The sequence below is a fragment of the Mesocricetus auratus genome, unplaced genomic scaffold (assembly GCF_017639785.1).
Source record: "Mesocricetus auratus isolate SY011 unplaced genomic scaffold, BCM_Maur_2.0 Super-Scaffold_6731, whole genome shotgun sequence".
Classification (NCBI taxonomy): Eukaryota; Metazoa; Chordata; class Mammalia; order Rodentia; family Cricetidae; genus Mesocricetus; species Mesocricetus auratus.
Genome location: NW_024429185.1, coordinates 6,012,596 through 6,027,739, shown reverse-complemented (window position 1 = coordinate 6,027,739; position 15,144 = coordinate 6,012,596). Strand labels below are relative to the sequence as shown.

The 15,144-nt window shown below is 42.5% G+C and overlaps 1 protein-coding gene and 1 pseudogene across 1 annotated transcript in view; one reads left to right on the top strand and one right to left on the bottom strand.

The window, feature by feature from the left end:
* Nucleotides 1-15,144, bottom strand: part of Psd3 (pleckstrin and Sec7 domain containing 3) — a 435,804-nt gene that overhangs the window by 413,978 nt on the left and 6,682 nt on the right. The gene's annotated exons all lie outside the window — the stretch shown is intronic.
* On the top strand, nucleotides 8,563-8,899 carry LOC121139173 (annotated as a pseudogene).

Here is a 15,144-nt window from a genome sequence, read left to right as displayed (position 1 = left end):
GTGGTAGGGGTGTGTCTGTTTGAGGATTTCATTTAATGGCAGGAAGTAAAGAGGGATTGGGGATGAGAAGAGTGACAGAGGCAGAAAAAGAGGTATGGTAGAGGAAGAAGAGGGGGAGGAAAAATGGGTGGAAGGGACACAAGGAGGAAAAGGGAGAGAAAAGGAGGGGAGAAGGCTAGTGTCCCTACCCTATCGATGATATAACTTCCTGCCATGGGACCCTACCTCTCAAAGGTTCCTCTCAAGAGCATCAGAGGCAGTAACTGAATCTAACACATGGGCCCTTGGCAGACAAAACGAAATTAGTGTGGTCTAATGCCTGGGCTACTTCTTGTGCCTAACCAGTATCTCTTTGTGGTAAAATGTACACTACAGTGCCACGGAGCAGCCACGGGATGTTGCCCTAGTGAGGACCTGCAGAAGAGAAATACAACAAGGCTTCCTCATTCCTCTGCCTGCTTTTCCCCACAGGGGAAAATTCTGCTGTTACTTCCGCTGATGGTATGACCCAAAGGTGGGAGTGGGGAGGATAGAGCAAGTGAGGGTCCAGGAAAGCAGAGCACAAGCTTGCTGTGCACTTGTTTATCAACATAGGATTTCTCTGTGTAGCCTTGGCTGTCCCGAAACTCACTCTGTAGACCAAGCTGACCTCAAACTCAGAAATCAGTCTCCCTCTGCCTCCCATGCTGGGATTAAAGGCATATTCTCCAACTTCCTGGCCAGCACACCATCGTCTTTTTTTTTTTTTTTTTTTTTTTTTACGAGACAGGGTTTCTCTGTATTGTTTTGTAGGCTGTGGGTCCAGCCTGGCCTCGAACTCACAGAGATCCGTCTGCCTCTGCCTCCCTAGTGCTGGGATTAAAGGCGTGCGCCACCACTGCCTGTGCACACCAACCTCTTTAATGCACTCTCTCCTACAGCAGCAGCAGCTGTTTGTGGAGAAAGAAGAGGCAGGTGGATGCTTGCAGCTTGTAGCAAAGTCTAAGACTTAAACCAATATCAGATGAGACTGGGTAAGGTCAGCTTCCCCCTCTTCTCCCAGTAGGCAAGGAAGGTGAAGAAAGGAACAAAGTAAAGTTTGTTATCAGTTATTCAATAAATAAAAGGGATCCTGCTTTTATCACTCTCAAAACAGAAGTAATGGAAGGTTAAGAAATGAGTTATGTAGACGATAAGAGAATAGGCTAGAAACAAAAATGTAGGCTGCTCCATGTCTTGGGCCATTTTCCTCTGGCCTACCAGAGTGCTGTTGGTTCTCACTAGCCAGTCTCATTGTCAAGGCAACAGGCCAACTTCTGTCTCCTGTAGTCATTGGAACTCCTGGCTTTGCCCCACATCCAGGGATGCATGCCAGGTGATAGAGCAGGACCTGAGAACCAATGGGTGCACAGATCTTCTCATTCTACCTTCAGATCTGACTATGGGATGAGAGAATGTGACCCAAGGTCAGCACTCAATGCATGCAAACCTCCCAACTGACACCTAATTTAGGTTGCACTATGGTATCTGGAGGTTTTTGTTGAGCTGAGATGATTTTTTTTGCCTATTTGTGAATATCCTAAGGAGTACATTTTAGAAGTTTTGGAATTTAAAGAGTATGTACTTTCAGGGGACTAAAGGAAAAGTTAAAAAAATACTGTAAATTGAAACTTCAGAAGTAGCGCTTGGAATGAATATTAGAGAGGTTTTGCTTTCCATACCAACTCTATACCAATATGTGGCTATCCATAGTTCTATACACAGGGCTATCATTTTCTTATATCTGTAATCCAGTTATCCTATATAGGTTGACACTAACATATCAGTAGATCTTGGTAGAGGTAACATGGTATTTCTATTTCTCACATCGCTGTATCGTCCATTGGTGGGGTCATATTCTTCTGTATGAGATTCTCAACTATAACGTTAAATGAGGAAAGAAGGAAATGAAAGATGACACGTGGAAACAACCAGTCTTTGAAGGGCATCGGGTTTATGGTGGAAGTGGCTCAGAAGGTCCCTGGTTATCTAGATAACTCCTTTGGCAAGTCAACAACAGCCCTCTTGTTCAAGGCTTCCACCTACCCCGAGTAGTCCTTTCTTTGGTTCCTTTCAGTCATCCACAAACACAGTGGGGCACATTCATTAACCATGGTTTCTTTCAGTCTTGGCAAGCTCCTCAGGCACCAGTCAGGTGCCAGCCCCTACCAGGGGCATCTGATCATGCCTCATTTATCCTTACCTCTTCCCCCTTCTCTATAGTAACATGGGGTTTTTATAAAGGAGTATGTGAGCTCACAGTTGGCAACACCTTAAAAATCACATGCACAACAATACTGCTTTTACATAATCAGCTAAATAAATCAAGTTGTCCAGTTGGTTAAGATTCTTAAAAATGGAGAGTATTCAGAGAAAGAAAAATGAGTCTAGTTTAATCATCAGCAAGATGACAAATCACACTTATTAGCTAAATGACTCAGCAGGCAGGTATGTCAGGTTGCAAATCCCATGAGTGTTCCAGGAGCAGGCAGGTACAGCTATTTTTAAACATTAGAAAAAATTCCAGACTTCATACACATGACTAACTCATCTAGAATGCTCTCCTTTAGTTCTATTTATTTTAGCTTATCTTCTCTTAGGATGATGCTCTAGTTCCTACCCATTTTTCCTGACCCGACCACATCCAATTATATTGAATTGCCCACCTGCCTAACTAGTCCTCCCTATTGTCTTCCACAGGGAACTGCCAACTCTTAAAGGCAATTCCCTGTTTCCTATGCTTCTCTTAGTTCCTAAATTGCTCCATTCATCCTGGCTTATTTATACTCAGTCGATAGTTTGAGTATCCAAATTTGTAATCGATCAGACTTTAGAAAGAAAGATGAAGCCAACTCATCATACAGACTCAGAGGGGACTTGGACAACTGAATTCACACAGTAAAAATGAGTCTCAACAGTGTTCCCTTCTCTGAGTTTAGTAGGGGAGATACAAAGATGGGTAAAATGCTGTATAGTACCTTAGAATGCTTGCAGATGAGGCTATGGAACCAACTTTGCAGATGAGTAACATCTAGAGAGAGACCATGTTTGTTACATCAAAAGCCTGAGTCCTGACATCCCCTGGACATCATTCAAATATCTGGTGAAAGAATGGGAAATCTCGTGAGAATATTAGCCAGAACAGGAAGGGAGAAGCACAATTTGACAGTCCAGGGTGCTGAATTTTCTGCAGGGTGTCCAGAGATAGAAGAGTTGTCACTCAGGGTTTGCATGGGATTTGCTACTGGGGAACCTAAGTAATATAACAGTAATAGGTGATATGGTCCAGAGCTATTCCCTAGAAGCCCAGATGTGTTGTCTCTCATGAGTCATTTTTCTCCTCTGCGCTAATTGGGTAACTCTGGCCTTATCAAGCTACACCCTCTGGATACATTTTTTGGCATGCTCGGAGAAACATTCCTGATATCTATGAACTCTGCTTTTCCTGCTGACAGTAGGTATTTCCCTTTTAGATTACTAGCATGGAACACCTGATGAGCTGAAGGAAAACCCCACCATCAGTTAGACATATATGGGAAACACTGTCTGATAATGATGTAGAAGGGAACAATTTCCCACTCATTCCAAAGGTCAATCCAGTTCATGAATTCATGGTTTGCACTCACGTGTCAGGCATACAGTGGTGACTGTACAGTACCCTGATGCTGGCTTCTTTGCACCTGGTGGCACTCTCAGAACATCTGAGAATGGTATGCAAACCAGTGATATATGAAGTCGTCACGGAGTTGAAAATAAAGTCAGTCTCAGATGGCCTTGGATTCTCATACTGGCCTTTGCTCTTGCTGGTAGAGGTGGGACTTCACTGGGCTAGTGGCTGTGTGTGAACAGTTTACAGTTGACCTTGTTGTCTGACCGATGATGGTGTTGCTCTCTGTGGGGTACTTCCTATACCTTTCAAGGGATGTCGAGTGATCCAGCAAGTCCTTCCCACCATTTCTTGTCAACTTTTTCCAAAATCCTTGCTATGCTTCATAATTTTTTAGAAAAATCTAAGTGTCCCTCATTTCCAGCGGATAGTTCTGATGGAAGCTGTTCCCACACCCTGAGTTAATGTCAAACTCCCATAGGGCAAGTTATTTTCAACTGTGGAAGAAAAGCCACCTGGTGCCATAACTACTTTCAACAGCTTGAATGCAAAATGTCATTAAATCTTTAGTGCAGCCTTAGTGTATGCCAGCCATTATCATCTGTAGTTTCAAAGAATTATACAGGAGAGCTTTCAATTTAATAAGAGCAATAAATCTTCTGCACATTGTGAGATCTATGGCCTATAAAAGCTAAGAGAAGCAGTTTCTATATTCCAGACAACGTAAGAACAAGGCATCATGCTTCCAATGGGAGGAGGGAAAGAAATTGAATAGGAGACCAGATGAAGTGTCTGGACCAAGTAGCCAGAAAACCATACTCTACAGAAGTGCTGGGGCATAAGCTGTGTTTATGGGCAAACTATGCACTCCTAAATAAAGTACATGTCTATGCAGATGAAAAGTCCATCTTCTAGTCAATGAGACAAGACTTGTACATGAAATTCATCATCATGGTAAGACAATGTTTTGTGAGGACTTTGCCGTCCATATACTAAGCGCTTTATATTTGCTACCAAAAGATGTTCACAACAGCTGAGGGGAAAGAAAAGGAGCAAATTGTTTAAAAAAGACTTATTTTATGTGTTTGCTGTGCCTGCATGTATGCATCCCTATCTTGTACATGCTTGGTTCCTCTAGGGGCAAGAAAGGGGCATCATGTCATCTAGGACTGGAGTTACAGACAGTTGTGAGCTGCCATGTTGGTGCTGGGTACTGAACCCAAGTTTTCTTCCAAGAGCCCCAAATTTTCTTAACCATTTCTCCAGCCCTAAAAATGATCCAGGATCATTCAACCAGTTAGACTTTACCATAGGAACTGACTCCAAACTAAGTTTGTCTGGGAGACATAGGACACTAGTTGAATCTGAATTTCAGATAATATGATTTTATAGCCATAAGATGGATGTCTACATTTTTAAAGCTGATAACTCTATATTTCTCAATAATAAGCTATTCTTCAGTAGTATAGGAAATCCAGACTTGAGAGATTTCTATAGTTAGGAGTATCTTGAAATAGACTTGTGATTCTAGGTGCTTGAGCTCCTTTGTAGGTGAGCTGTCATAGCTACAGGAGGCACAAAATTTGTGCAGAACTGTCAGGTCAATAGTAGTCAGTGTGATAAGCCTAGGCATGTTTAAACCTCTGTACCCTGGAACCCCACTTGCAAAAGCGCCAGTGCAAACATGTCTAAAATACATGCATAGATAGGCTTGGGATGTAGCTCAGTAGGAGAATGTTGTCTAGCATCCCAAAATAGTGGTTGCCTTGTATTACAAATATTAAGAAGGGAAAACAGGTAGGCAGAGAGCCAGAAAAGAAGAACAATGAGAAAAGACAAAACCTGACTCAATGAGCAGATAGATATACGGTAAGCCAGGAAAGTGTGGGTTTATCCTGAGCTCTGAGCCTTCTGATCACTCAGATCCTTGGAGGTGAGAAAGGCCAGGAAAAGGTAGTGGTTTCATGTTAGCTGGTGATCTGAATGACCACAGATGGCTAAACATCCTTGAAGCTACAGTGAGGCTCTTCCTTGGATGTCAAAAACTAAAGTGTGAGCATCTGCCCAGTTGCCACACATGTACCATGAAAACTCTGATGTGATTATAATGCCATTTGTACAATTTTTTATAAGAATACTAAAAGAAATACTCTATTTTAAGAAAATGTGTGTGTGTGTGTGTGTGTGTATTGTGAGACAGGCAGAGAGAAAGACACACACGAGAGAGAGAGAGAGAGAGAGAGAGAGAGAGAGAGAGAGAGAGAGAGAGAGAGAGAGAGAGAGAGAGAGAGAGAGAGAGAGAGAGAGAATATGTGAACAAATAAGGAGGCCAGAAAACAACTGTGTCACTGCTCTCCTTATACCAAATGGGGGTTCTGGGAACTGAAAATTCAGACCATTGGATTTGGGAGCAATTGCCTTTACCCACTGGGCCATCATCTCACTGGCCCCATGAAAAGAAATACTCTAAAGGGAAAACTGATCCTCCATGACTTGGGAAGGAAACAGGGCCATCTTTCCTCATGAGTATGTCACATGTTTCATAGATCTTGATTTAAAAACATTCCCCAAATCCACAGCTAAACGATTTGTGTCTCTTGACTGAATGCTTTCCTTCAAGAGGACCAGAACAAGACCAGGTGTGGTGGCTCATGCCTTTATTCCCAGCACTTGGGAGGCAGAGTCAGGTGGATCTCTGTGAAACTCAGCCTAGCCTGATCTACATAGTGAGTTCCAGGACTGTCAAAGCTGCATAATAAAGGACTTGCATCAAATAAACAAACAAACAAAACCACAAAAGAAAAACAGAAGAAGACAATCACAGAGGAGAGACTTTATATGTACACACAGCAGTAATGTTAACATCATCATATTAATACATAAAGAATAAACTAGTTTATCTTTATAAAGATATTTTTATGTGCTGGGGATTGAATCTAAGGCCTTGTACATGCCAAGTACCCATTTTACCACTGATACACACCTTGGCATTTACCCTGGCATTTCACGAACATCTTAAAGTCAATACTAAAATTAGAGAGACCAGACATATAAATGTGAATAGAAGTGCTGTCATTGTCTTCCCATACCCAATAGATTGTCTTGTAACTCCCACTTTCAGATCTCTTTGGCTATCAGCTCTCTGACTGAGTGTTTACCACTGGAACTCACAACTAACCAAGCCAAGAAGACTCCAGAAAATCCCTTATGGTTTAAAATACATTGCTGGAGACTGAAAGGGTAGAAAGAGCATTGGGCCAAGTGTCCCGAGATTGCTCATGGTACCCAGGGTGGGTTTTGAGTGGGGACATGGTACAAATTCAGCAAGAACAGGTGCATCCAGAACCGACTTCCACACAGTCATTGCTGTCCGTCGATTTTTAGTGTTTCTGCCCGCTACTTCTAAACCTCATAAAAGGACTTAGGCACATGAGACATGTTTTAAGCTATAGAGAGTACATCTGTTTTTCTGACCAATTACAAGCCTCAATGCTGTTCTCAAGATCCTTTTAGCTTTGAATTATAGCAAATGTCAAATTCCTAGGGGATTAAGATATTGTTCACATGAGACACAATTTAAGATTAAATGAAATAAATTGCAATCTTTAACTTTATTATTAACACCATAATGGGGGTAGTAAATAGAAAGTAACCTCTATTCAGACTCACAGAGAAGAGAAGGAACCCAGATTCCATATTTCAAACTCGCAAACCTAGCTGGGGTGCCAAAGTACAGCCAGCGGAGAGAAGTCAGAATGGGAAACAGTTTGGTCATAATCAGGGTGTGTGGAAGACCAGCAACCAAAGGCTTCCCAAAGTCTGCATTCTCTGTTGCAGATCGATGCCAAGGCCCCTAAGGGTTAGAACTCATGAAATATCTGATATCCTATCAGCTCGGGGTTCCTCTGTTCCAACGTCTCTCATTTTATATAGGAGGAAACACAGGCACAGAAGGATTAAGTCATTTGCCCATGACTCCCCAACTAGAAGGGGCAGAGTAAGAATCTGTCTACAGACTCTATGCCCTCCCACATTATGGTAGGCTGACCATGTGGTGATGAAACAGGAAAGGTAACAACACATGGATGTTGGAGCCATAAATGTCTCCAGACCATTTGTCCATCTTCAGTGGTCTATACACCCAGAGTGTATGTGAGAGTACAGGATACAGATCCATATTTAAATATGATGTTATTAAAATAACTGAATGGCTATTTATGTGAGCTGATAGATTTTTATATCTACTGTACTCATTGTACATGAATAACTTGGTTTGATTTTTCTTGCTGAGGATGAATTTTTTCATAAGGGAAAATCAGTTTCATCTGTGGTAGAAGCCTTGCAGGAGTACAAAAGGAGGGAAATTAACTCCATAAATTCTTTGATGTGAGCTTTTTTGTGCAGCATTCATGATAAAGACAGGTATAAAAGGTCTTAACTACCATCTTGCCTCAGAGGGGAAGAAGCAGAAAAGCAAATCTGCAGTCATTATTACACTGTTAGAGATGTCACACATATCTGAATATTGTTTATTGCCAACGGTTTTCCCAAGGGGAACACCTGCGTTGATTTATTGCTCACATACCAGAATTGCAGTCCTTGTCCAAGGATCCCCACTCAAAGAGTCCCAAACCCAATTCAGATGCTCACCACTGTGTGCTTTCACCCGGAAATAGCATCAGGTCCTGGACCAAATTCCCAGCACCCACTTCTGTGTTTCTGCTGTCTCTTAGCAACATCTTGCAGGCTGGCATTATTCTTTTGCCATCACTGGCTGCTGCCTGGGAAAGGGAATCTTTCAAAACGATGAAGAACATTCCAGGTCCAGCATACACATGAAAATCTACATCCAAATTTTCGGCCCCTAATTAAAAATTCTCTAAAGCTGCATTAAAGAATTCCATACTTCTTTCTGTGCTGTTATCTCTCCCACCAACATGGCGAACATTCCTAAGACCCGCTGTACGTTCTGCAAGAAACGTGGCAAGCACCAGCCCCATGAAGTGACATAGTATGAGAAGGACAAGGACAAGTATGCCCAGGGAAAGCGGCGCTATGTCAGGAAACAATGGCTACGGTGGGCAGACGAAGCCTGTTTTCCAAAAAACAAACAAACAAACAAAACAAAACGCTAAAACTGCAAAGAAGATTGTGCAGAGGCTTGAGTGTGTTGAGCCCAACTGCAGATCTAAGGGGATGCTGGCCATTAAGAGATGCAACTGTTTTGAACCGGGAGGAGACAAGAAGAGAAAGGGCCAAGTGATCCGGGTCTAAGCTGATCTTGTAACGAAGACAATAAAATCACAATAAAAGAAACTCGCCTCAAAGAAAAAAGAGTTTCATACTCAATGCTTTATATCTTTAAATTCTATGTGGTAGGGGTGTCCTAATTGCATGTATGCCTGTGCATCTCTTGTATGCCTTGTACCTGTGGAAGCCAGAGAGGGTGTTGAATCTCCTGGAACTAGAGTTACAGATGATGGTGAACCAGCATGTGGGTGCTGAGAATCAAATCCTGAGCTTCTGGGACAACAGCTGGTGCTCTTAACCATCGAATCATCTCGCCACCCCAGAAGATGCATGCATGAATTCTAAAATATGTGCTTCTTTTCATGACGTCTTATTGTCACATATGTGTAGTTTACTATTAGAGGTTTTCATAACTTTGGATAAAAAGGTAAATTTTCAAGCAAGAAAATCTAATTTGCAGACTAGGAAATGAATTTTTTTCTGTGTTCATGTGATCACATCATTTCCTAGTGTATTATGAAACTCATGAGTGAACTTGAGAGAAGCCCCAAACTTCTTCCATTTGTTCAGTTCACTGAAGTTTTCCTTCCTGTACTCACCGTCAAGTCCATCTCCAGTGAAAATACCCCCTGGGCTAAATGGAATAAAGATGGTGCGTTTCCCTCTCAAACCGGAAGATGCAAACAGTGGCAAACAGTTCTGTTCGGCCACCACAGGTATGTCTGCTCTCATTGATCATGATCTCTGTCCTGCTACTGTCTCATTTTGTCTGTGCCTTAAAATATCTCTTCACACATATGTTCATCTGTCCTAGACATTAAATGTACAGGGACCAGGGAAGGAGTCTTCTGTCTCTGGCGCTTTGTGATGACCTTAAACACTTAACAAATCAACTCAATGATACATAAAGTAACTAACATAATTGCATAATCCCTATATTCATTTTAATATGCAGCTTCTAATTCAATCTGCGTATTATTTTGTACATAGTGTTTCAGAGGCTCTCTGCAAAGTACCAGAGGGAGAGCGCCATCAGCAGTACACTCAACAGCATGAAAAGAGGATGGGAGGACAGTTTGCAGTGACCACAGGAAAGAGCTCATCTACCGAAAAAGACAGAGTAGGAAAGTAGCCAGGTCTAGTGACCCAGGCCTCTAACGTCAAGAACGTGGAGAGTTGGTTCAGGAGGAACACAAAGTCTGCCCGGGATGCACAGTGAGTTTGAGGCCAGTCTGTGAAAATGACTCTAACCCCTCCTTGGAAACAAAAACTAGGGAACGGGGACGCAGCTGAGTGATGGAGTGCTTGCCCAGTGTGCATAAATCCCTGGGTTCAGTCCCTACATCCCTCGCAGGACCCAAATAAACAATTAATGGGAAAGGGGAGAATTTTCCATTGGCTTTCTAAAATATCACAGAAAGTGGGAAAGACTTACTTCAGTTTATTATACTTAATATATTTATTTTGTACTTTGTTTAAAGCAAGAGTGAAGCTGATTCTTTAGAACAGATCCAGCTGTTGAGGACACATTTTTCCCAAAGATTATTCACAAACTAGATTTAGAAAACTAGGTCAAGAAGCTCAGCCACAGAGAAATATTACTGTAACTTCCTGGCCACAGGCCCACTCAAGAACTCCTTAAACATAAGCCTAAACCATGAGAAAAATGTTTGCAAAAACATCACTGTGCTGGATTTATGAGCCCAGCAAGAGTTTGGAGAGTTATTCCACTTTATGATAGATTTAAAGAAACCTACACACACACACACACACACACACACACACACACACACACACACACAGAGTGCCTATGTGTACATGTGTGAGAGAGTGTGTGTGTGTATGTGTGTGTGTGTAAGTGCATGGATATGCACACATGGGGAGGTCAGAGGTCAATGTCAGATGTCATTCTTCAGGAGTGGTTCTCTTTAAAAAAAAAACCATCAAACAAAAACAAGACAACAACAACAACGAAAAGCAGGTTCATTCATTTACCTGGAACTTGCCTGGTAGGCTAGACTAGCTGGCTAGCTAGCCCCAGAAATCTGTTTCCTAGTGTTGAGATACTGTGTAACATCAGACCTTAAGCATTGGCTCCAGGGATCCAACTTGTAAGGGTTCCAACTTCCCCAACTGGACCCTACCATGAGCCCTTACAGAAATATTTAATGCATAAAGTAGCTTACAGAAGAAAATGAAAGTGCTGATGTCCCACCCACACCTTCTAGTGACCTGAGGACCTTGTCCCCACCTCTTAAAGCATCTACTCCCTTCTGGTAGCACCAAGATGGGGAGACCAGGCCTTTAGTAGATGAACTTCTAGAGGAGACAAAATCTAGTTACAAACCCACACACAGGCTGCAGCATTTTGTTTAGTGATTTTATTCACTGAGACTTATAGTCCCACAAAACGAGAGGACATCTTGAATCGGATAAAATCATATGAAAAAGTTTATATGAAAATCCATGAGGATGCCTGGGGAGCTGTCTCAGTGGGTAAAGCACTTTCCATGCTAGCATGAGGACATGATCTCAAATCCTCGGGACCCACATAAAGCGGGTCATAGCAGCAAACACCTGTAACTTGGCACCCCTGATGTGAGAGAGGAGGTAGAGACAGGGACTCCCTAGAAGCTTGTGGGCCAGCTAGCCTGGCACAGGGAGCAAATAAGAGGCCCTGCCTCAACCAAAGTGGAAGGGGACAACTGACTCCAGAGTTGACCTTTGACCTCCACACTGGTGCTTTGGCAGTCACGTGCACTCACACACATGAATATGTACACATACACTCACACACATGAATATGTACACATACACTCACACACATGAATATGTGCACATACACTCACACACATGAATATGTACACACACACACACACACACACACACACACACACACGTTCCTGTAAAGATAAAAAAAACCAACCATAAACCACAAATCCATTTGGTCCTCGTTGTAGTATGTCACTCAACTCCTCAGTCTTCACTGCCCCTTTACATAATTAATAAGCTTTCTTTATAGTTTAAACCAATCTGTTGTTTAGATTCCTGGTACAGTAAATTTTTAAAAAGTGTATTAGTGGTAGACATACTAATAACAAAGAAGAGATGGTCCAGTATGGAGGAAAACACTAAAAAGGCAGAAAGAAAAGATCTCTGAGGGCAGAGAGAGGGAAAGAGAGAGGGAGAGGGAGAGAGAGAGAGAGAGAGAGAGAGAGAGAGAGAGAGAGAGAGAGAGAGAGAGAGAGAGAGAGAGAGAGAGAGAGAGAGAGCATTATTTGTGGAACTGAAGTATCCTCATGCATGGGAGCAAATATCTCGAACCATCAACAAGAAATAACTGCCTTTATAGCAAACACCTACGTTATCAAATTATGTCATGTAAATATATGAGGGAGTTGGAAACTTTTCATTGAAAAAAACGTAATAAAATGACTCCTAATGGTTTCCTGCTATACTCATACATCACTGCCTTATTCTGCCATCACCAGAGAAGCTTCCTCCTGCAGCAGGAGGGAACAGATGCAGATGCTCACAGTCAGACATGATGCAGAGAGAAAGGGAGACCTTGGAACTCATAGTTCTAAATGAGATGTCTCCATCGAATCCCACCCCTTAGAGCGCAGGGAGCCCTGCGGAAGAGGAGGTAGAAAGAGTGTAAGAGCCAGAGGACATGGAGGACACCAGGAGAACAAGGCCCTAGATCAACTGAGTAATGCTCATACGAGCTCTTGGAGACAGAAGCAGCAGGCACAGAGCCGGTCCAGGTGTCCATCAGGTCCTCTGCATATGCACAGCTGTCAGTTTAGTTTTGCTTGCTTGCTTTGTTTTGTTTTTTTTTATTTCGATATGTTTTGTTGTTACCTCTTAAAAGTCACCTCCTCCTCCTCCTCCTCCTAGTCCTCCTTGTCCTTGTCCTCCTCCTCCTCGTCATCGTCATCTTCTTCAGAGACAGGGTCTTACGGTGCAGTTCTGGCTGTCCTGGAACTCACCATGTAGACCAGGCTGGCCCGGAACTCACAGAGATCCACCTGCCTCTGCTTCCCAAGTGCTGGGATTAAAGTAGTGTACCCCCAAGCCTGGTTCAAAAACTGTTCTTTTCTAATCAGAGACAGAAAGGGAAGGGATCTGCGTGGGAGGGCAGGTGCAGAGGGAGTGGAAAGTGAGAGGAGCAGAGAGATGGGAAACTGTAATCAGGATATATTGCATGAGAAAAGAATCTTACTTTTAGTAAAAATGGGAAAAAAGGTTTAAAAAGAATATTTTTGTCCAAAATATTTTTATTTAATTACTCCTTTTACATTTATATGGGTGTCTGTATGGTGGTGTGTGTGTGCGTGTGCATGTGCGTGTGCGTGTGTGTGTGTGTGTGTGTGTGTGTGTGTGTGTGTGCTCATAGCACATGTATGGAAGTCAGTGGACATTTTCCAGGAGTTGGTGTTCTCCTTCCATCACATGGGTCCTGGGAATCGTATACAGGTCATCAGGCTTATAGGCAAGTGCTCTTATTGCTGAGCCATGTCAGCCATCCCTTAAAGGCAAGCAATTTGTTATTTCTAATAGAATCAATCTTTATTAACATGTTAAAAAAGAACTGCACTCCTTTCTTCCTTCTTTCCCTCTCCCAATGAGACCTATAATGCTAAGCACGCACTTCCTGGCGTGAGCAGAGGAAAGCCCAACCCCTGGCTTTTACATACATTAGCTCTGTAGCCCTTCACGGAGTGTGATTTTCTTCCTAATCCCAAAGTGACCTTTTCTTGATCTTGACTTTATTACTTTTCCTTCACTTCACAATCATGTTACTGCTTACTTTCACAGTCATTTTTATTTATTATTTGTGATTTGTGCCATTGTTTGGGGCACCAGATCTTCATCTGTGTGTGTGTATATATATAATTGAATTCTCCTAAGACCCTTGTGCTTATGACATGAGACAAATAGGGCTGATTTGCCCAAGGCCACTGCACCATACAATTAAGTTGAGGGGACTCACTGAAGAATAACCAAGCCTCTTCCAACTAAAATGACATTTCTAAAAATGGTAAGTACTGGAAGAGAATGTCTTGGGACTTTTATCTCACAATCTGCTGGACCTGGTGATTGAAAGGTTAATGTGAGCTATACAATCTGAAAATTGAAAGTTAAATTACAAAAAAATTAAATATAATCACAGGACATACACAGCACAAAGGACAGACAAGAAGGAGCCACAGCTGCCAATGACTTTACCATGAGCTGCCATGAGGGTGAGTGACTATCCTGAAACCACAGCCTCTACTCAAGCTATTCTCCTTTCCTCGCTCGATGCTTGGCTTTATGGTTCAGTTTTAGGAATTGGTACAAATCAACAGAAGGAATGCAGCTTTCCTTCGCTTTGCTGTTCGTTCTGGCTCCAGAACAGTGGGTCAGGTGTCTCAGTGCAGTGATATAAAACTGAAGAGACCATGTGCAGAATCCAGGATGGTAATCTGCCAGCTGTACATCTCTCTTTCACAGAAGTACTACGGATGAACAAATCTTGTTGTGTCCGTATTTTCAAACACACACACTTTTGAAGTAGAAAAAAATTACCATATCATACTGTTAGGTCTAAAACCAAGACTAACCAATGTGCCTATTTAACATATCAAAGTAGACCTGGCTACCAGGTTCTCCCAGAATCCCTTGGTTCCTACCTGTTTCAGGGTATGCCTGGCAGACTTCACTCCCTACCCTAAACTTCCCCAGTCCTGGGGCTGAGCTGCCCTTCCCTACATAACCCAGCCATTTTGGTTACCCGGCCCTTTTCTCAATCTACCTTTTACTCTCCCAGCTCTTTCCTCTCCCCTCCCCACTCTCTTCACACGGCCCTGCTCAGGGTCATGATCACTCTGGACTGTCCCAGATGACCTCACCTCAGGCTATTCTCTCCCTTTCATCTACAATAAACCCCCTCTTCCACCATACCCAAGGGCAGTCATGGCCTTCCTTTTTTCTTTTTTTCTTCTTTCATTCAATAATCAGTGCCCAACTGAGGAAAAAAATCTATCTGTAAATCACAACAGTGTAACAGGCAATGGTTTAAAGCTAACACTTTTTGTTTTCTTGTTACTATTATTATGTAGCCCAGGCTGGCCTTGAAATCCCAGCACCCTTCCAGCCTCAGCCTCTTGACTGCTGGGATTACAAATGTGTGCATGGACAGTTTAAGCTAACATACTACTTAATTCAAGGACATGCTTTTAAAATACTCTTCCTGGAGGCCTCAATGTCTGCAAGGCTCAGGT